General features: G+C 47.9%; 1 long non-coding RNA gene across 1 annotated transcript in view; it reads left to right on the plus strand.

The window, feature by feature from the left end:
* Nucleotides 1-584: 584 nt before the first annotated feature.
* The window catches only part of LOC139279478 (uncharacterized), a 131611-nt gene continuing 110488 nt past the window's right edge, over nt 585-21707 (plus strand). Inside the window, exon 1 of the long non-coding RNA XR_011596482.1 lies at nt 585-851. This is a non-coding gene — a long non-coding RNA (uncharacterized lncRNA). The remainder of the gene's footprint in view (nt 852-21707) is intronic.

Genomic DNA, 21707 nt, shown 5'->3' on the forward strand with positions numbered 1-21707 from the left:
TCTGGATGCCCTCCGCCGTCGCAGCCTCCTCTCCCCTCCGCTGCCACCTGACTTGCCGCCTCTCCTGTGGCCGTCGTGGCCTCTCCAGCGGCCGCACTTGCTGTCTCCCCCGCGGCCTCTGTAGCGGCCTCCCCTGCGGTCGCCGTGGCCGCCGACCTCCAGCTGCTGCCGCCACCCGACTCTCCCTCTGCGTGGGCCCCTCCGATCCGCTGGCCATCCTGGATCCCTCGCACCTCGCCGGCTCACTCCCCCTCCCCCACTAGGCCCCTCTCTGCAGGGCTGCTTGCCTGTGGGTGCTGGGGCTGCAGGATCTCGGTGTGAGGTCCAGGCCTGGGACTTCCCTGGGGGGGGATTGAGGCTGCAGCTCCAGCTCGGTCGGCGCTGCTCTCTGGGGACCCGGGGCACGGCAGCACCCCGGGGAGCAGCAGCCTGTGGAGTGGTGAAGTCTTCCCAGCTCCCACGGACCGTCCCCATCCACCTCCGGCCGAGGAGTGTCGGCCCATCGCCTGCGATGACCCACAAAGGTAAACCGTGCGTCTCGTCCCCGTGGGATACCTGCACCTCCGCTCTGCCAAGAACAGGTATTAGTTCCCTGGTGTAGGTACGCAGCTTCACCGTGACTGGGACCAGCTTGGGTCGTGCAGCTGGGTTAATCCACAGTTTATCAAAAGTTCTCCAATTCATTAACGACGGACCCGAGCCCGTGTCCACTTCCATACTCACAGGGACTCCGTTGATTTTTACTTCCCTTATCACTGGGGCCGAATCGACGGTACACGTGTACAGTCCCAACACTTCATCTTCTTCTACCTGCTCCTTGCTGGATCATTCCCCATCTCCTCAGTTACATGGTGAGTCCGATTTCTTTTACACATACGCTGAAGGTGGCCTTTAACGTGGCAGGTATTGCACGTGTAATCCGCAAACCTGCACCGGTGAGCCCCATGGCTTCCTCCACAACGCCAGCATGGTGCTGCTTGATTGGCCCCCCTCGGCGGACTCTGAGTTCCAGGACCCCGAGGTCCGTGCTCTCTGCCCCGGGCAGAGCCACGTTCTGCAGTTTTGTCCGTGGTGGGCGTTATCCTGTGGACAGTGCCTGCCGGGTTCGAGACTGTGTGGATCATTTGCTTGGTGCTGCAAGTCGAGGTCATATATGTCCGGCTGATGGTGATGGCCTTTGTCAGGGTGACTGTGGGTTCCGTGGCTAGCAGCTTGTGAAGGAGGCCCTCGTGGCCAATCCCCATAACAAAAACGTCCCGCAAAGCCTCGTCAAGGTGTGTGCCAAAATCACGCGGCGCCGCGAGTCTCCTGAGGTCCGCAGCATATTTGGTGATATCCTGGCCCTCGGGTCTGCAGTGATGGTAAAATTTGTATCTGGCCGTGAGGATGCTCTCCTTCGGTTTCAATTGGTCACGAATGAGTTCAGTCAGCTCCTCGTATGACTTGTCCCTGACGCTCCCGGGTGCCAGCAAATCCCTGACGAGACAGTAAACCTCATCTCCACAACTGGAGAGCAATATCGCCTTATGCTTCTCTCTCAGTGCGTTCGTGTGCCCCATCAGGTCGTTTGCTGTGAAGTAGTACTCGAACCTTTCCGTAAAGGCTTCCCAATCATTGCCCACGGTAAAATCCTTTAGCGAGCCCAGAGTAGCCATGGTTACGTGGAGTTCGTCCGCTCCCTTGTCGCCAATGTGGAGTATGTAGCACACAAATCACTGACTCCACACGGTCTGGTGTAAGTCTAACTGCTGTGACCTTCGTCCTTTATTGTTCAGCTCCAGAGTGCCTCCCAGGTGTGGTGGTCAGCCTTTTATATTGCCTGTTGCAGGTACTTCCAGGTTTCCTACCACAGCGCCCTCTATGGTGTACCATTGTGCTTATATTACATTTAAGGTACCAGGACGATACACACATCAATACGTAACAGTTGATGGCCCCATTAGTGGCCGCATTGTCCCTTGCGATGGCATGAATCGCCGTTCAATGAGCCATTGTCTCTGTTGAACTCCCCCTTTGGGTTCGACTACATGCTCGGGCACGTCTGTTTGCCTGGAGAACTGTGTGCCACGTTAACAATGTTGACTCCCTGTCCATTTGCTGCATTTAAACCAAGATTTTTGTCAAACATCATTCTGGTCTCTTCCTCCCCCGAGATACATGTCTGGGCCATCAAAGCCGCCGTTTCCAGGGTCAAGTCTTTGGTCTCAATCAGTTTCCTGAAAACCCCAGCGTGCCCAATGCCCTCAATAAAAAAGTCTCGCAGCATCTCCGCTCTGCATGCATCTGGGAACTTACATAGGCTCGCCAGTCGCTGGAGGTCTGCCACGAAGTCTGGAACGCTTTGCCCTTCTCGCCGCCGGTGTGTGTAAAACCAGTGTCTCACCATGTGCATGCTGCTCGCCGGTTTATTGTGTTCCCCGACCAACTTACTGAGCTCTTCAAAAGCCTTGTCCGCCGGCTTCTCTGGTGCTAGAAGGTCCTTCATCAGGGAGTACGTCCTGGATCCACAAACCGTCAGGAGATGAGCCCTGCGGTTGTCGGCCGAATCCTGTCCCAGCCATTTCTTAGTGATGAAACTTTGCTGTAGTCTCTCAATAAAATCGTCCCAATCATCACCAACACAGTACCTCTCATCTGTGCTGCTAGTGGCCATGCTCGCGTGGTTTAAATCCCAGTTTCTCATCGTCAATAATATGTCCTTATTATACAGTACAAATGCATACGAGGCCCATAGTAGAGAGAAGGTCACTCTGTGACCAGTCCTTTATTAGCCAGCACTGAAGTGATGAAGGTGGGTGGAGCTTCCCCTTTTATACCTGAAAGTCCAGGTTAGGAGTGTCTCCCACAAGTTCACCACCTAGTAGTCAGTGTTCTCACGGTGTACAACTTAGGTCAGTTTATACCTGGATTACAATGACAGTTGAATACATGACAAAGATGTTAAATTTCCATATCCAATTTTCCTTAAGCCAACTTTCAATTTTTGATGTTTTCTACTGAATTCCATGTTGTTTACATTCAGAAATTTAAACTCGCAATCGATGTCTTCGACCAAGTCTGTTGCCCTCTGCACAGTTTTTAACTATTTTCTCTGCTTTATGGGAGAAGTGTAACAAATAGAGTAAAAGGTGATGGAAATGCTGAATAGTCAGTCGCGAGTCCTAGTCCTTCTTTCAGTTCACCCTTCGGAACTGCTGTAATTTCCTCTCTCAACATTTGCAATGATCCAACTTCTATTTCGCATCCCTTTAAATCATATTTATTACTCCCACATTTGAGCTTTACACTGACCATCTCATCAGTTGTGAGACAGCCTATTCCTACAGAAACTTTAAATGCTTCGAAACAAGCTTCTCCCACTGCTTTCATCTCTGACTGTTCAGTAACAGCTCCTGGTGCGTCTGGGGTGATGGGGTACTGTCTCTGAAGAGCGGAATCCCCTTCCTCCAGGACCACCTCAACCTTCATGTGTCCGGCAGGCCCTGTGTCAATTTCCCGCTGCCCTTCCACACAGACCTTGATAAGGGTATGGCCACTCCTATCCTGAAATAAGGGTCCTAAAGTGTTGGGGTACAAATCTATGTCAAAGAAAAGACTCGAGACACCTGTCTGCTTTAAGTGGGAAAACACACAAGTTTAATATACGTATTTGTAGACGTGGCCACGTCGGAGATCTGTGCTTAGGTTCTGCAACCCATAACCCCAGATACTCCCTGACTGGCCCAGAGTGGCCCATATTTAAGTTTGCAAACTACAAATGCGTGCGTCATCAAGGTTACAGCAGAAGCATAGGCACATTCTGCAACAAGGTACATGAGACCCTGAGGCCATTGCTTAAACATTCAGTTCCCCTTTATCAGCAGAAAAACAAGCAGATATCAGTAAGAAAAAATGTACAGCTGTGTGCCCCCTCCATCTGTTTCTTAGGGTCAGCGGATGTTGGAGTCTAAATACTTTTTTTTCTCTCTGCCAGGCAGCTGAATTCTGCTTGACCATTTTTCCTTCCCCATAAGGCCTTACATTAGGTTCATAGCAGGAATAGCCAAAAAATCCCACTACAATATCCCTCCTTTTGATCCTTGGCTAGCCCAATTGATCACCTTTGTCACTCCAGTTCTCATTTCCCCCGCCCCTGCTGTGGTGATCAGCCGCTTGGTTGGGGAGAACTGAGATCCAGAAATTTCCGAATTAAATTCCTGTAATCAATCATTTCTTTACCTCCAATGTGGTAGTCCACGCTCGCTTCTTTGCCCTGCGGCGTTGAAAAGAAGTGCAACACATAAACAAGTATCCCAATGCCAGAACCAATTGTATAGCCACTAACATGTGTGAGATTATTCGTATCCATGGGTGTATATTCACATTCAGTTCCCAGTTCCACGCCTTCTCATACCATGGCGTATATTGAAGGCCTTTTGCAATATCTTTGTTCAATATACATAGCTCCTGTTTGATAATGTGGTATCGTTTTATGCTTGCCAGCAGGGGGTCTTTTATATCCTCAGGTCCTCTGGCAGGTGAGGTATTGGGGCAGCCAGTTTACTTTCGTATTGGTATAAATCTTGTTTAATTTCAACGGTCAGGTTCAGGGTAATAGTTTCTCGAGCATGGATATACGTCATTTCCAATCATTACCGGTAGCCACGGGGTGAAACAAAAGTTGGGGTTAGGGATGTTACACTGATAAATACCATAGTCATAAATTAGTTGGTTGGTTACCAGTATTCCCCTTTTCCACGGTAGGCTGAGTGAGTGGGTTCTGACTCTGATGAGCTTATTTCTAAGACACATCCATTTGTCCTATTAAATCCGTACTCGTCCTTACTCCCCCAACCCACTGGATGTGGACATATCATTAGGCTTCCTACCCTGCGGCACCCTGATAATGAGACTCCTCTCATGGTTCTGTTCCGTTTGATCGCATATTGATCCATTGGGTAATACCGCATGTAGTTCTCATGCCGGATTAGCCCCAAGTTCTCTGCCTCATACTGGGGATATGGTCTAGACTCCCCCTTTCCCATTACCGGAATCATTAGGACCATCCCCACCAGGGCAGAATGGGAATCGTTGCATCTGCCTGTGGCTGGAAAGACTCTTGTCATTCCTTTCATAGTGCACACGTCCAGTGATCCTGGGTCCTGTGCTAGGCAGAACAGATTGGTGCTATTAATCCAGTCCGGGACTTCGCCCCTGTGTATTTAGTCCAGGTCTTTCCTGACCTACCCGATCATCCATCCCCCGTAAGCGTGGCAGAGGTCTCACTGAACCTCTTACTTTTCTGTATTATATTCTTGGTCAATCAGGTGATTAATGGTGGCAGCGTGGCCCTCCAGGACTATAATCCCTTTAACTAAGCTCCCCGCTGTCCCATCTCCTTCTCTAGTGAGGTCCTTGGTGTTTCCTGTCCCTTCCTGTAGCAGAACCCTGACTGTGTCTTTGACCCGCTCCGTTTGTTCCTCTAGAGTTTGTATATCTAGGGCATTAACGAAGGACATTCCCGTGTTTACTCCTGTCAGGATATCATTGCCCAAACCCCTTTTAAGCCTACGTGTCTGGCTTGTCTTGAAAGGGTCTCGATACTTGGATGCCCCTGAGGCATCTCGATAGTCTCCCAATATCTCCTGCAGCATAGGGGTGAATAGCGCCCATACTTTTGGGTCACACTTTTCTGGCAGTCCTAAATTGGTTACATTTACTATTATGGGCAAAACTTCATGGTATACATTCTCATACAGCATTATTCCCTCCGATCTCTATACCAGACCGTTTGCGGGCCCTTTCGTTTGGGTGGGGCAATAGTTAGGGAGTGGGTCCCCCAGGGCCCTCCCCCACTGCAGGTATGGATATTCTGGGGTAAATGCTTTGTATCGCTTGACTCTCTACATTTCGAATCTGCTGACTCTACTACCTTGTCCGTACACGATATCTTAACCTCATTCTCCGCATTTCCAGGGTGTAATTGTACTGTTTGCCAGCGCAAGCTCGTATGTACCTTTATTTCAAGCTTATCATCAGTCCACTTTAACCATACTCTTCGGTCCCCACAGAAATGAACTTTCGATTATTTCCAACACAACTCTTCCCCCACCCCCGCTATCATCAACCCATGTAGTCCCAAAAAAACCTTCCGTGTTGTCTCTCTCCCCCGAGGGGGTTACGCCAGTCAATAGTTGTCATATCGTGCGAGTGTTCCTGTGGTTCTGTTTTCGTCGCGTCGTCCGCAGGAGCTGTCGTTGGGCACTGTTTTCGTTTAATATTATTATAAGAGCACAATTGTTTGGTGCGGTGATGTTTCTGGGGTCGTCACATCCATTTGGGCAGTGTTCCTTGCCACACTGGGTAGACACGAGAGGTCCTAAGACCAACATCCCAACGAAGAGTTCTAGCAGGTTCTCCATGATCTAGTTAAACTGAATAAGGTTTTAGTTGGGACCAATGTTTCCACCGTCCTATCCAGTGCATATCTACACAAGCGCACGTATCCCCACTTAATAGGACCTCGTAGAGTCCTGACCACCGCGGTGCAAATCCCGTTCTTCCTGGCAGGTCCTTAACCATTACTCTGTCCCCTACTTGAGGGGGATCCACCGGGGACTCCCACTCCTCTTGTTCGTCTCGACCTGCCTGGCGTTCTCTCACCTCCCGCCGCATCCCTTAAGCTGTTTGCATAACTCCATCACATACCTCCTAATCTGATCCCGCAGAGGGCCCACATCAGATCCTCCTGTAATTATACCTTCCGGTAATCGCATCACTCGCCCAGTCATAAGCTCATATGGGGTTAATCCCATCATTCGGTTAGGAGTTGCCCTTAGTCTCATCAGGCTAGCCGGTAGCAACTCCACCCAGGTCTGTGCAGTCTCTTGGATGGCTTTTGACAGAGCTGTCTTTATCTCTTCCAGCTTATTTATCTTAGCTTCTAACTCTTGAATTTGTTTTGTTTGAGTATCTATCTGTCCTCTGTAGCAGGCGAGTATTATTACATAGACTTTTGTCGTTTTATTTTTATTCTGACTATTTCCTCTGTCTGTCAGGTGAGTCTTCTTTCTTTTATTAAGAAATCCAAATTAATAATATCCAATATAAAACAGCTGTCAATAGAAAGGGTTAACTCCTTTACAGGTTTGTAAGAAGGCCTGACGTCGTTATGTGACTTCGCAAAATCATCCGAAAATTTCTTTCCCATGTCTTTGTGCCTTCAAAACTTGCTTAGAAATTAGGAATCTGTTAAAACAGCAGAAATCATTCATAAAGTTGTCATAATAAAACCTTCTCATCGGGAAAGACAGCATTTTAGATTAAACTCCAATTTCTCTAAACTTCCAATTCAAATACTTGCCAAAGATTTTTTCATTGATTTAAGACGAGACCACACCTTTTTAATAGCTGTTTACTGAAATCCAATTTTCCCACAAGCTATATGCATTCCAGGATTTCGTTTTTACGGCCGCGTCCACTGGGCAAATCTTGTGTTTTATTTCTCTCGGCACAAACTCTAAACTTCCATGCCGGTTCCATCTTTTTTAAGAATTCTCTAATTCCCAGTTTTTTTTCCTTCCTTTGCTGAGTTCACATTAACTTAGATTTATTCCCCTTTTGAATCCGAACTGAATAATTTATTTTTGATGACCTTCCTCTTTTCCACAGGTAAACAGCTTTGTTTCTCTTTCTCGGCACAAAACTTCTGTGTCGAGTTTAACTCATAAGTTTTTATATTTAAACCAATATCTTTTTCACAGCCAATTTAAATTGCCTTTCTTCAAATTAGGTTTTGTATTTTGATGGTCTTCCTCCAGTCCATTTTCCTAAAGATCTTTGTTTCTCTTTCTAGCAGTTGCAGCTTTCAAGGTCACGTTTTTATCTTTTGATAAAAACACGCTGTCCTTTGTAAATTCAATGTGTTATTCCATCATTTTTCTTTTCTTTTATTAATTTTCCATTTCCCTTAGCTTCTTTATTTCTGCCCTTGCCTGTTTTAATTCCTCGATTTTTGGTTTCAATTTACGACTGCGTTGCAGAAATTGCCATACTATTATTACTCCCGCTTTCTGAGCGCGTTTGTTTTTCTGCTTTTGCCACCAGGTCTTTTGGTCGGTGAAATCCTTCTCTGGATCTCATCTGTCCTTCAGCATCTTGTCGATTAAGCCCTTCTCGTCGTCTGCATAGAATCTAATATGGGTGCCTTCTTCACCCCAGTCTAATTCTTTCCCCGACACCATTCTGTGATCCCACTACTGGCGGTCCCACCACACTGACCCCTTCATGCGACTTTCATCCTGCCCCAAGATTTCCCTGTTCATCTAACTTTTGCTTAAAATTACTAACAACAGTGTCTCTAACTTATAATTACTTTATGGTACCAGTTCTTAAAATTGTGTCTTACCTGCTCAGCAGATCTCATTTGATTCGGATCTGTGCCCGAGATTGACCGTTGACTTCCGGGCCACCGAATTTGTGAGTGGTATTTAAAAGTTACTCACTATTGTTGTGACCCCTCCACCGTGGTCTCACCCATGCCACAAAATCCTGCCGACTACGTCAAATGTTGGGGTACAAATCTACGTCAAAGAACAAGACTCGAGACATCCGTCTGCTTTAAGTGGGAAAACACACAAGTAATATACGTATTTGTAGACATGGCCACGTTGGAGATCTGTGCTTAGGTTCTGCAACCCATAATCCCAGATACTCCCCGACTGGCCCAGAGTGGCCAATATTTAAGTTTGCAAACTACAAATGTGTGCGTCATCAAGGTTACAGCCGAAGCATAGGCACATTCTGCAACAAGGTACATGAGACCCTGAGGCCATTGTTTAAACATTCCGTTCCCCTTTATCAGCAGAAAAACAAGCAGATATCAGTAAGAAGAAATGTACAGCTGTGTGCCCCCTCCATCTGTTTCTTATCTGACTCAAGGTCAGCGGATGTTGGAATCTAAATACTTTTTTTCTCTCTGCCAGGCAGCTGAATTCTGCTTGACCAGTTTTCCTTCCCCATAAGGCCTTACATTAGGTTCATAGCAGGAATAGCCAAAAAATCCCACTACATAAAGAAACGACAAGTGTGGTTGAGACGCGGCATCCCGAAAGCAATCCTCCCTCACCTGCGGAATCTACCCCGACTTCACCAATTGAACTGAGGTATCATTCCTGTCTGTGACTCTAGCTTCTCTTTCCTGATTCTTCAATTTTTCTTTCAACTTTTCCAATTCTTTAGCCAAACTATCCCTGTCCTCTATCAACTGATTGTCGGGATCCAGGCGCCATCTGGTCCTGCTCCTTTTATGCGACTCCTCGCGGGATTCATCCACTCAGGCCCGTCTGCCTTCCATCACTGCAACCCCTGTCTCACTTCCATGACTGAAATTCCTACAGCTCTCTGATACAAGCTTTCTACCCTTGCCAACCATTTATCAAAACTATCGTCCCCGCCCCAGGCATCTACTTCCAGAACTACTGAAGTGTATAGAAGAGTCAAAATAATATCTCTATGTATATCATCCCTGTTGTTATATATGTAAACACTACCAATGTGTAAGACTTGCCACCAGGGGGCACACCTGTGGGAGACCCAAGGGTCACCTGCACATCCTGGGCAAGCAGGTATAAAAGGCAGACTACCATACTGCCTTCTGACTCTGGAGTTACAATAAAGAGACCAAGGTCGCACCAGTTTGAGCTGAAGGTGCACAGTCTTGTGGAGTTATTCTAAACGTAACAATTGGCGATGAGTAACAGATCACAAACTTTCACGCAGTTATGGCTGCCGTTGGTATTCTTGAGAGATTTGTTGAGGCTGATGATTGGGAAGCCTTCATTAAGCGTCTTTATCAGTACTTCGTGGTCAACGAGCTGGAAAAGGAAGAAACCACAGTCAAACGCAGGGTGATTCTCCTCACCGTTTGCGGGTTCATGATATATGGCCTCATCAAAAATCTGCCAGCACCGATGGAACCAACGGAGAAGACATATGAAGAGCTGTGCATGCTGGTTCGGGAACACCTCAAGCCAAAGGAGAGCATCTTGATGACTAGGTATCGCTTTTATATGCACCACTGCTCCGAGGGCCAGGACGTGTGAGCTATGTCACCGACCTAAGACGCCTTGCGGGACCATGCGTATTTGCTGGATTTTTGGGGGAAGTGTTGCGGGACTTTGTCGTGCTTGGAATCGGCCATAAGGTCATTCTTCGCAAACTGCTGTCTGCCGAGTCCCTAGATCTGAGCAAGGCCATCACGATAGCCCAGGCTTTTATGTCCACAAAGATAACACAAAACAGATATCATTGCAGCATCGGAACTCATCGGCAAGCACTGTGCATAAAATAATGCCTTCAGCAGGCAGAACTGTACATGGCAGGGCCTACACGCCCGCAGAGGCCAGACCTAGGATGACTCGGAGCCAACCGTGGGGCATGAATGCGAATCCATTAGCACCATGTTGGCATTCCGGGGGTAATCATCGAGCTCATCAATGTCGATTCAAGCACTACGTGTGCAAGGGCTGTGGAACAATGGGGCACCTCCAGCGAATGTGCAAACTTGCTGCGACTCACCACGTGGCAGAGTCGGCAGAAGATGACCGATCCGGCGCGGAGCACGCTGAACGAGCAGGAGAGGCAACTCAACCTGAGGATGAAGAGGAAGTGTGTGGGATATACACCTTCACCACCAAAAGCCCTCCGATAATGTTAAAAGTTAAACTTAATGGCATTCCAGTCTCCATGGAATGGGACATGGGGGCGAGTCAATCAATTATGAACCAGAAGGCTTTCGAAAGGCTGTGGGGCGACAGAGCACAATGACCCAAGCTGATCCCGATTCAGGCAAAGCTGTGCATCTACACCAAGGAACTGATACCAGTTATTAGTAGAGCAGACATAAGAGTATCCCATGTGGGAGTGGTGCACGATTTACCACTGTAGATTGTTTCAGGTGATGGGCCAATGCTGCTTGGTATAAGGTGGATGGAGAAGATTTGATGGAACTGATAAGACCTCTATGTAGCTTCTCCGGTGAATGACGTCTCCCTTGCTCAAAGGCTGAACAAGCCCCCATCTTCAGCTGAACCAGGCATCGAAGTGCAGATCCATTTGCAGATCCCCGGGCACAGGCCGCTCATCACGAGCACGAGGAGGTAAAAATCAACCAAGCAGCAGTACAGGCGCGGTACCCACCACCCAAAGCCAATGACCTCGTCACGACGAGGGAAGAGGCTCCAGGTCGACCAAGCAGAATGGGACTTCAGCCGAAACTATCCAAATGTGTCTTCCCAACTCCAGAAGCAAAATCCCTGAGTCGGCATCACGGACACGGACGAGAGTGCATCCAGACCATGGGATGAGAGTGCATCCAGACCATGGGACGAAAGTGCGTCCAGACCATGGGATGTCGCTGCAACAAAACAGAGGCATGTGTTGCCCAGCAAGGAAGACGACTGGGCTTGGGGCAAAGGTAAAGGGGCGGCCACTGAGAAGGCCAATAAGTTCCAATAAGTTGTTTACACTGTGTAACCGATGTGCGTGTCCATTCGTGGCAAATTATGTATTATCATATGGGGTCGGGGGTACCTTACAACACCAACCGGTCGTATATGTATCTCACAGTTTTTGGAGAGCAGAAGCACCATTATCAATGCTTTGTCTCGAATAGCTCTAACACCGTCTGTGTACTGTAATATGATACACCACGGGCCAGGCACTGAGAACGGCGCTGATGCCTTCAGTTGGCTAACGTTGCCCAGCAGCGGGGTGGAAACGGCGCAGCCCACAGACCTGCTTGTTGTTATGGAAGTGCTAGAAAGCGAGGGGTCAACCGTAATGGCTCTCCAGACTAGGACCTGCACCAGCCAGGATCCCACGTTACTGCCTGCTAACGGCGAACCTCTAGACGGGATGTTGCAGCTTATCTATCGCAAAGACGTAATGCTCATCCCATCAGATTGGCCCCTATGGGGCAACCCTGCAACGTTGCAAAGAAAGGCAGGGAGGCTACCCACAGTTGGTGGTCCCGGGCCTCCATACCATGTCCCAGGATCCACGGGGACCCCGTGGTCTCCCGCCACTACTGAAAGTCTCAAGACCGTATCTGCCATCCTTGGCTTGCCGGATCTTAGAGACTGCGACAATAGTCCGGAGCGGGCAGCTCAAATCATAAAGCCGAGCACTACACGTGACACGGTAGACTCCCCACAGACCCGGCTATCCCGGGTGCTATGCAGTCACCGGGCTGAATCACTCAGAACTGGGCCTTCCGTATGCTATCAGCAGAGAATGCACCATGATCGTACGGCTCCGCCACGCGACATCAGAATAAATGATGTAGACCATGATCATGGCCCCAGATGGGCTGCTAGCACTGTATTAGCCAAAGAGAGGAATGGAGTGTTTGTGTTGAAAATGGAGTGTTTGTTGTGAAACCATGTAATGGGCAAACGTAAAAAGCATTTGGACCAGACCAAACTGCGAACTACAGGTAACCAGGAACCACTGGAAAGGACCTGGCCTCCAGCGACCTACCAACACAATCGACCTCGCTGTCAACCGCGTGGATGAACCCACCATGCTCGACAGTCCGATCAGACCAGCCACGTGGCCATGCAGCAATGATCCGATCGACTCACCCATGCCAGGACTTCAACTCAGGTGATCAACCCGGAATGCAGAGTCCCGGATCACCTCAACTTGTAAATAACTTGTACATAAGACTTTGGGGGTGAATGATGTTATGTATGTAAACACTACCAATGTGTAAGACTTGCCACCAGGGGGCGCACATGTGGGAGACCCAACGGTCACCTGCACACCCTGGGCAAGCAGGTATAAAAGGCAGTCTACCACGCTGCCTCCTGACTCTGGAGTTACAATAAAGAGACCAAGGTCACAACAGTTTGAGCTGAAGATGCACAGTCTTGTGGAGTTATTCTAAAGATAACACCCGTAATGGCTGATATCAGACCAATTACTTCCCAAACATTTACATAACTGGAATATACATTCCCCCACTTCCCCTGGTAATAATGCAAGGCGCTTTATTAACTGTGGCCCTCAGTGAGCACCAAAGATTGCAGCTATTATTCTACCAAGTAGGGACATGGAAGTTGTTTCAAAACCTACTACCTTTCCCTGATGATTCCATAAAACTCGCAGAATCATGTGAACCCTCCGTTTCTCTGATATGTTCCCTGACTGCCACCATCCCAGAATATTACACCACCATTGGGCAAACTTATTAAGATTCTGAAACAGTGCCCACTTTACTAAGGATAGCTCTCATGCCCTGTAACTTTACCCCTCATCGTTCATACCAGGAATCCCCAAAACCACTTAAGGTTGTGTTTCCTTTACGAGCTCCATAGGGAGTAGAGGAATCATGATCCTGCTCTCGCCTTGTCCACCTGAACATGCTTCCTCCACTCTCCGCATTACCGGAAGGTCGTGTGTAATGTTGCGGGGTGTGAAGCGTCTGAGGAACCGAAGACGCATCTAACTGCTCTGCCTCCGTACCCAATGTTGCCATGCCAACCACACTGGTTCAAGGCTCCGAAGTCAGAGAAGACAAAGGAGGTGCGGTAGGCAACGGTGAGCATTCTCCCGGTTCCTTAATCCCCTTTTCAACTCTCAGACCCGGGGATACTGGGAATACCACCTGGCTTTATCAATTGCTGTCCCGAATACCACCATCTGCTGTAGCTTAGATATTCCTTCCTCTAGATCTTGATTACGGTTCTGTTCATCAGCAAGATGCTGATCCAGCGTCAGAACAGTCCTGGCTGCTCCGAATGCCTGAAATCGCCAATTCTCTACTTCTTTACTCACTGCTGTTAGCTGCTCTCTGAGTTCTGAGACTTCCCTATCTCTAGCCTTAGCCTCTTCTCCTAACTTTTGAATCCCCGGCATTAGACACTGCAACACTAATGCTTTTCTCTTTCTATCATTTTTTTACCCAAACACTTCAATCTTTTTTACCTGGACACTCTCCACTAAGGACCACCATGCCTCTCTCCATCCCCCTATCATACTTTCCTGCCCTATCCCGTAAGGTCCTTCTTTCAACTCAATCCACTCATTAAGAAATGACCGGACCTCATCTGGAATATTTCCTGATCCTCCCATTACTAACTGGAGATCCCTTAAGTCACTAAGAGAATGCTCACCCCTTGAACTGATGTGTCGAACAGCTCAGCCAACAAACTTTTGAAAATCATGTCGGGGTCACCAAGTGTTGGACAGCTTTATTGCTCTTTTCGCTTCATTGCTTTAAATGTCGACTTACACACACACTCAGTTGCAGTAATGGCAGGATCAGGTCTTTTATTTAAACATTCCAGCGGCTGCTTGTGAGACACACACCTTCTGAATTTCCAGTGTCTCGTGTCTAGGGTCCCAAACAGCCTTCCCTCTCATCTCTTATATCAAAAAAGCCTTTGAACTCTCGTTTCCTTGTATCATCATCATCATAGGCAGTCCCTCGGAATTAAGGAAGACTTGCTTCCACTCCTGAAGTGAGTTCTTTGTTGGCTGAACAGTCCAATACGAGAGCAACAGACCCTGTCACAGGTGGGACAGATAGTCGTTGAGGGAAGGGGTGGGTGGGACTGGTTTGCCACATAGAAACATAGAAACATAGAAAATAGGTGCAGGAGCAGGCCATTCAGCCCTTCTAGCCTGCATCGCCATTCAATGAGTTCATGGCTGAACATGAAACTTCAGTACCCCCTTCCTGCTTTCTCGCCATAACCCTTGATCCCCCGAGTAGTAAGGACTTCATCGAACTCTCTTTTGAATATATTTAGTGAATTGGCCTCAACTACTTTCTGTGGTAGAGAATTCCACAGGTTCACCACTCTCTGGGTGAAGAAGTTTCTCCTCATCTCGGTCCTAAATGGCTTACCCCTTATCCTCAGACTGTGACCCCTGGTTCTGGACTTCCCCAACATTGGGAACATTCTTCCTGCATCTAATCTAAACCCGTCAGAATTTTAAACGTTTCCATGAGGTCCCCTCTCATTCTTCTGAACTCCAGTGAATACAAGCCCAGTTGATCCAGTCTTTCTTGATAGGTCAGTCCCGCCATCCCGGGAATCAGTCTGGTGAATCTTCGCTGCACTCCCTCAATAGCAAGAATGTCCTTCCTCAAGTTAGGAGACCAAAACTGTACACAATACTCCAGGTGTGGCCTCACCAAGGCCCTGTACAACTGTAGCAACACCTCCCTGCCCCTGTATTCAAATCCCCTCGCTATGAAGGCCAACATGCCATTTGCTTTCTTAACCGCCTGCTGTACTTGCATGCTAACCTTCAATGACTGATGTACCATGACACCCAGGTCTCGTTGCACCTTCCCTTTTCCTAATCTGTCACCATTCAGATAATAGTCTGTCTCTCTGTTTTTACCACCAAAGTGGATAACCTCACATTTATCCACATTATACTTCATCTGCCATGCATTTGCCCACTCACCTAACCTATCCAAGTCACTCTGCAGCCTAATAGCATCCTCCTCGCAGCTCACACTGCCACCCAACTTAGTGTCATCCGCAAATTTGGAGATTCTGCATTTAATCCCCTCGTCTAAATCATTAATGTACAATGTAAACAGCTGGGGCCCCAGCACAGAACCTTGCGGTACCCCACTATTCACTGCCTGCCATTCTGAAAAGTACCCGTTTACTCCTACTCTTTGCTTCCTGTCTGACAACCAGTTCTCAATCCACGTCAGCACACTACCCCCAATCCCATGTGCTTTAACTTTGCACATTAATCTCTTGTGTGGGACCTTGTCGAAAGCCTTCTGAAAGTCCAAATATACCACATCAACTGGTTCTCCTTTGTCCACTTTACTGGAAACATCCTCAAAAAATTCCAGAAGATTTGTCAAGCATGATTTCCCTTTCACAAATCCATGCTGACTTGGACCTATCATGTCACCATTTTCCAGATGCACTGCTATGACATCCTTAATAATTGATTCCATCATTTTACCCACTACTGAGGTCAGGCTGACCGGTCTATAATTCCCTGTTTTCTCTCTGCCTCCTTTTTTAAAAAGTGGGGTTACATTGGCTTCCCTCCACTCCATAGGAACTGATCCAGAGTCAATGGAATGTTGGAAAATGACTGTCAATGCATCCACTATTTCCAAGGCCACCTCCTTAAGTACTCTGGGATGCAGTCCATCAGGCCCTGGGGATTTATCGGCCTTCAATCCCATCAATTTCCCCAACACAATTTCCCAACTAATAAAGATTTCCCTCAGTTCCCCCTCCTTACTAGACCCTCTGACCCTTTTATATCCGGAAGGTTGTTTGTATCCTCCTTAGTGAATACCGAACCAAAGTACTTGTTCAATTGGTCTGCCATTTCTTTGTTCCCCGTTATGACTTCCCCTGATTCTGACTGCAGGGGACCTACGTTTGTCTTTACTAACCTTTTTCTCTTTACATACCTATAGAAACTTTTGCAATCCGCCTTAATGTTCCCTGCAAGCTTCTTCTCGTACTCCATTTTCCCTGCCCTAATCAAACCCTTTGTCCTCCTCTGCTGAGTTCTAAATTTCTCCCAGTCCCCAGGTTCGCTGCTATTTCTGGCCAATTTGTATGCCACTTCCTTGGCTTTAATACTATCCCTGATTTCCCTTGATAGCCACGGTTGAGCCACCTTCCCTTTTTTATTTTTACGCCAGACAGGAATGTACAATTGTTGTAATTCATCCATGCGGTCTCTAAATGTCTGCCATTGCCCATCCACAGTCAACCCCCTAAGTATCATTCGCCAATCTATCCTAGCTAATTCACGCCTCATACCTTCAAAGTTACCCTTCTTTAAGTTCTGGACCATGGTCTCTGAATTTACTGTTTCATTCTCCATCCTAATGCAGAATTCCACCATATTATGGTCACTCTTCCCCGAGGGGCCTCGCACAATGAGATTGCTAATTAATCCTCTCTCATTACACAACACCCAGTCTAAGATGGCCTCCCCCCTAGTTGGTTCCTCAACATATTGGTCTAGAAAACCATCCCTTATGCACTCCAGGAAATCCTCCTCCACCGTATTGCTTCCAGTTTGGCTAGCCCAATCTATGTGCATATTAAAGTCACCCATTATAACTGCTGCACCTTTATTGCATGCACCCCTAATTTCTTGTTTGATGCCCTCCCGAACATCCCTATTACTGTTTGGAGGTCTGTACACAACTCCTCCCAACGTTTTTTGCCCTTTGGTGTTCTGCAGCTCTACCCATATAGATTCCACATCATCCAAGCTAATGTCTTTCCTAACTATTGCATTAATCTCCTCTTTAACCAGCAATGCTACCCCACCTCCTTTTCCTTTTATTCTATCCTTCCTGAATGTTGAATACCCCTGATCATCCTGGAGCCACGTCTCCGTAATCCCAATCACATCACATTTGTTAACATCTATTTGCACAATTAATTCATCCACCTTATTGCGGATAGTCCTTGCATTAAGATACAAAGCCTTCAGGCTTGTTTTTTTAACACCCTTTGTCCTTTTAGAATTTTGCTGTACAGTGGCCCTTTTTGTTCTTTGCCTTGGGTTTCTCTGCCCTCCACTTTTCCTCATCTCCTTTCTGTCTTTTGCTTTTGCCTCCTTTTTGTTTCCCTCTGTCTCCCTGCATTGGTTCCCATCCCCCTGCCATATTAGTTTAAATCCTCCCCAACAGCACTAGCAAACACTCCCCCTAGGACATTGGTTCTGGTCCTGCCCAGGTGCAGACTGTCCGGTTTGTACTGGTCCCACCTCCCCCAGAACCGGTCCCAATGCCCCAGGAATTTGAATCCCTCCCTGCTGCACCACTGCTCAAGCCACGTATTCATCTGCGCTATCCTGCGATTCCTACTCTGACTATCATGTGGCACTGGTAGCAATCCCGAGATTACTACTTTTGAGGTCCTACTTTTTAATTTAGCTCCTAGCTCCTTAAATTCGTTTCGTAGGACCTCATCCCTTTTTTTACCTATGTCGTTGGTACCAATGTGCACCACGACAACTGGCTGTTCTCCCTCCCATTTCAGAATGTCCTGCACCCGCTCCGAGACATCCTTGACCCTTGCACCAGGGAGGCAACATACCATCCTGGAGTCTCGGTCGCGGCCGCAGAAACGCCTATCTATTCCCCTCACCATTGAATCCCCTATCACTATTGCTCTCCCACTCTTTTTCTTGCTCTCCTGTGCAGCAGAGCCACCCACGGTGCCATGAACGTGGTTGCTGCTGCCCTCCCCTGATGAGTCATTCCCCTCAACAGTACTCAAAACGGTGTATCTGTTTTGCAGGGGGATGACCACAGGGGACCCCTGCACTACCTTCCTTGCACTACTCTTCCGGCTGGTCTTCCATTCCCTATCTGGCTGTGGACCCTTTCCCTGCGGTAAGACCAACTCGCTACACGTGATGCTCACGTCATTCTCAGCATCGTGGATGCTCCAGAGTGAATCCACCCTCAGCTCCAATTCCGTAACGCGGACCGTCAGGAGCTTGAGGTGGATACACTTCCCGCACACGTAGTCGTCAGGGACACCGGAAGCGTCCCTGAGTTCCCACATGGTACAGGAGGAGCATAACACCCGACCGAGCTCTCCTGCCATGACTTAACCCTTAGATACACTTAAATTGGTAATAACAATGTTAAACGTTACTGACTAATATAAGAAGAAAAAGAAAAACTACTCACCAATCACCAGCCAATCACTTACCCCCTAGGCTGTGACGTCACCTTTGTTTGTTTCTTTGCCTTCTCCCTGTAGCTGCACCGGCACGCCTCTCGCCGACCCCGGACTCGCGCTGCTCCGAGCTCCCGCCTCCTCGACTGACTGCTCGAACTGCTCGACTCCCGCTGGCCTTTATAGGCCTCTCGCCGACCCCGGACTCGCGCTGCTCCGAGCTCCCGCCTCCTCGACTGACTGCTCTTTCTGCTGTCTGCGCTTGATTTCTGCTTGCTCTCGATGATGAGACTCGAGGTGCTCAGCTCCCTCCCAGATGCACTTCCTCACTTAGGGCGGTCTTTGGCCAGGAACTCCCAGGTGTCAGTAGGGATGTTGCACTTTATCAGGGAGGCTTTGAGGGTGTCCTTGTAATCTTTCCGCTGCCCATCTTTAGCTCGTTTGCCATGAAGGAACTCTGAGTAGAGCACTTGCTTTGGGAGTCTCGTGTCTGGCATGCGAACTATGTGGCCTGCCCAGCGGAGCTGATCAAGTGTGGTCAGTGCTTCAATGCTGGGGATGTTGGCCTGGACGAGGACGCTAATGTTGGTGCACCTGTCCTCTCAGGGGATTTGTAGGATCTTGTGGAGACATCGTTGGTGGTATTTCTCCAGCGACTTGAGGTGTCTACTGTACATGGTCCATGTCTCTGAGCCATACAGGAGGGCGGGTATTACTACAGCCCTGTAGACCATACAGTAGCCCTGTAGAACACAGTATATTCAGATAATTAACATACAGACGATGTCATGAAGTACTGTACACAAACCAGGTGATCGTCAGAGGTGTTTCTTTGATTCCATGCATAGATAGTAGTGATGATACATACAGATAAAGAACATACAGATAAATGACCAGCTACCCATTATCCTGGAATCAAGTCTCACTGCTTCAATTGACTCCCACCATGAAGGACTGTAAACACACAGGTGATCAGATAGACACATTTGAATGACTAAATGGCTCCATATCATCGAGCAGCCTGTTTTGATCCAAACATCCTATGTTTTGAACCAAACTTACATCTTCAACTTTTAACCCTTTGGATTTCTCCAGACTGCGCTGAAGTGTTTCAGAATTACGGGCCTTCACTTCCACACGGAGGAGACGATTGATTTGTGTCATCGCATGAGGAACCTCAGAGCACGTAGGAGGCCTTACCCACGTCGGGTATATCGAGACAGGCGTTCAGACCTGCACCTGAGTGCTGCAGACTGTGTGAGAAGGCTGGGTTTCCGCAAAGAGGTTGTCACCGAGATCTGCGAGTTAGTAAAAGCAGACCTGCAACCTAGAAGCGCCAGAAGGACTTTGTCAGTTGAAGTGAAGGCTACAGCTGCACTTTAATTCTATGCATCTGGATCATTCCAGGCCACAACTGGGGATGTATGCACCATTTCTCAACGTGCAACAACACATCTGCATTCAGCAGATAACTGCTGCACTATATGCCTGGAGGAATGACTACATAAAGTTTCCCATGACCGCACAGGCATTGCGTGAAAGGGCTGTGGGCTTCTCCAGGATTGCTGCCTTCCCAAAGGTACAGGGCTGCATTGATTGTACCCACATCGCCTTGCGAGCACCTTTGGAGGATTCCGAGATGTACAGGAACAGAAAAGGCTTCCACTTCGTGGATGTGCAGCTTGTCTGTGACAACATGTCAGTTGATGCAAGATACCCTGGGAGCACCCATGATGCGTTCATCCTACATGAGAGCACAATATCTGCCATGTTTCAGCAGCAGCCAGAAGGGCCGAGCTGGCTGCTGGGAGACAAAGGGTACGGCCTCGCCACCTGGCTCATGACGCCCCTATGCGTAGCCTGGACTGAAGCTAACCAGGAATACAACATGTCGCAAATTGCGATATGCAGCATAATAGAGAGGACCATTGGCATCTTGAAGCAGCGTTTCTGATACCTGGATCATTCCAGAGGCTCCCCTGAGATTGTTGGTCAGTTCACTGTTGTGTGCTGCATGCTGCATAACTTAGCCATCATGAGGCAGCAGCACCTGGTAGTAGAAGACCCACCTGAGGTGAGAGTGGCTGATGATTAGGAGGAAGATGCAGATGACAAGGAGGAGGGGGAGGACGAGGAAGTCATGCAACTAATGAACCCGGAGCACGACAGCAGAGGAGGGCAGGCCATCGTGCCACTTTAACGATTGCTTGAGCCTTGCTCCAGCAGCTCATCCGTGAGCACTTTACTGCCTGAAGGCTCAGCAGCATCTATCCCAAATGGACCATGTTTACTGTTTGGACCTGTTCCGTAATGTTGTGATGTGTTAATGGAACAAATAATGGAAATGATTCAGTTATAATTTAAAATATATTTTATTCAAAAGTTTAACACTTGTTTGCACTTAACTTTAATAAAAATATTCGTTTTTCAAACTTTAAAATTTTCAGTTAAGATCACTTACAAACCTTAAGCTCGCTTACAAACTTTAAGATCACTTACAAATTCTAAGATCACTTAAAAACTTTTAGATCACTTATAAACTTTTAAACTTGTAAATTTACATAACTTACAAAAAACTTTTAATTTGAGAACAGTTACAACAGTAACAACAATAATAACAACAACAACAGCAGCAGCAAAGAAAGGCTGCACCCATCTCTCCTCCACCTTATTCTAAGACAGCCCGCTGCGCTTGATCTTGGTGATGCCACCCCTGCCCACAGGCAGTAGCACAGCATTTATCGGGTTGGTACCAAGCTTATTCTTTTGAGTATCTCGGGTAATGCGCACTTCTTGATGGGGGGGGGGTGTGGGCAGGCAGTAATGTGGAGGGCCTGGCTTGGGCCTCTTCAGATTGGAGTGGGAGTGGCAGTTGATTGTGTTAATGGCCGTGAGGTCTGGGCGTGTTCCTTTATTGCAGCAGCTACCTGCGACATTTCCTCCCTCATGTGCCCCGACAGTGTGTCAACTACCTGGAACATTCCCTCATGTTCGCCGACAGTATCTCAGCTACCTGTA

This window comes from Pristiophorus japonicus, chromosome 14 (assembly GCF_044704955.1).
Source record: "Pristiophorus japonicus isolate sPriJap1 chromosome 14, sPriJap1.hap1, whole genome shotgun sequence".
NCBI lineage: Eukaryota > Metazoa > Chordata > Chondrichthyes > Pristiophoridae > Pristiophorus > Pristiophorus japonicus.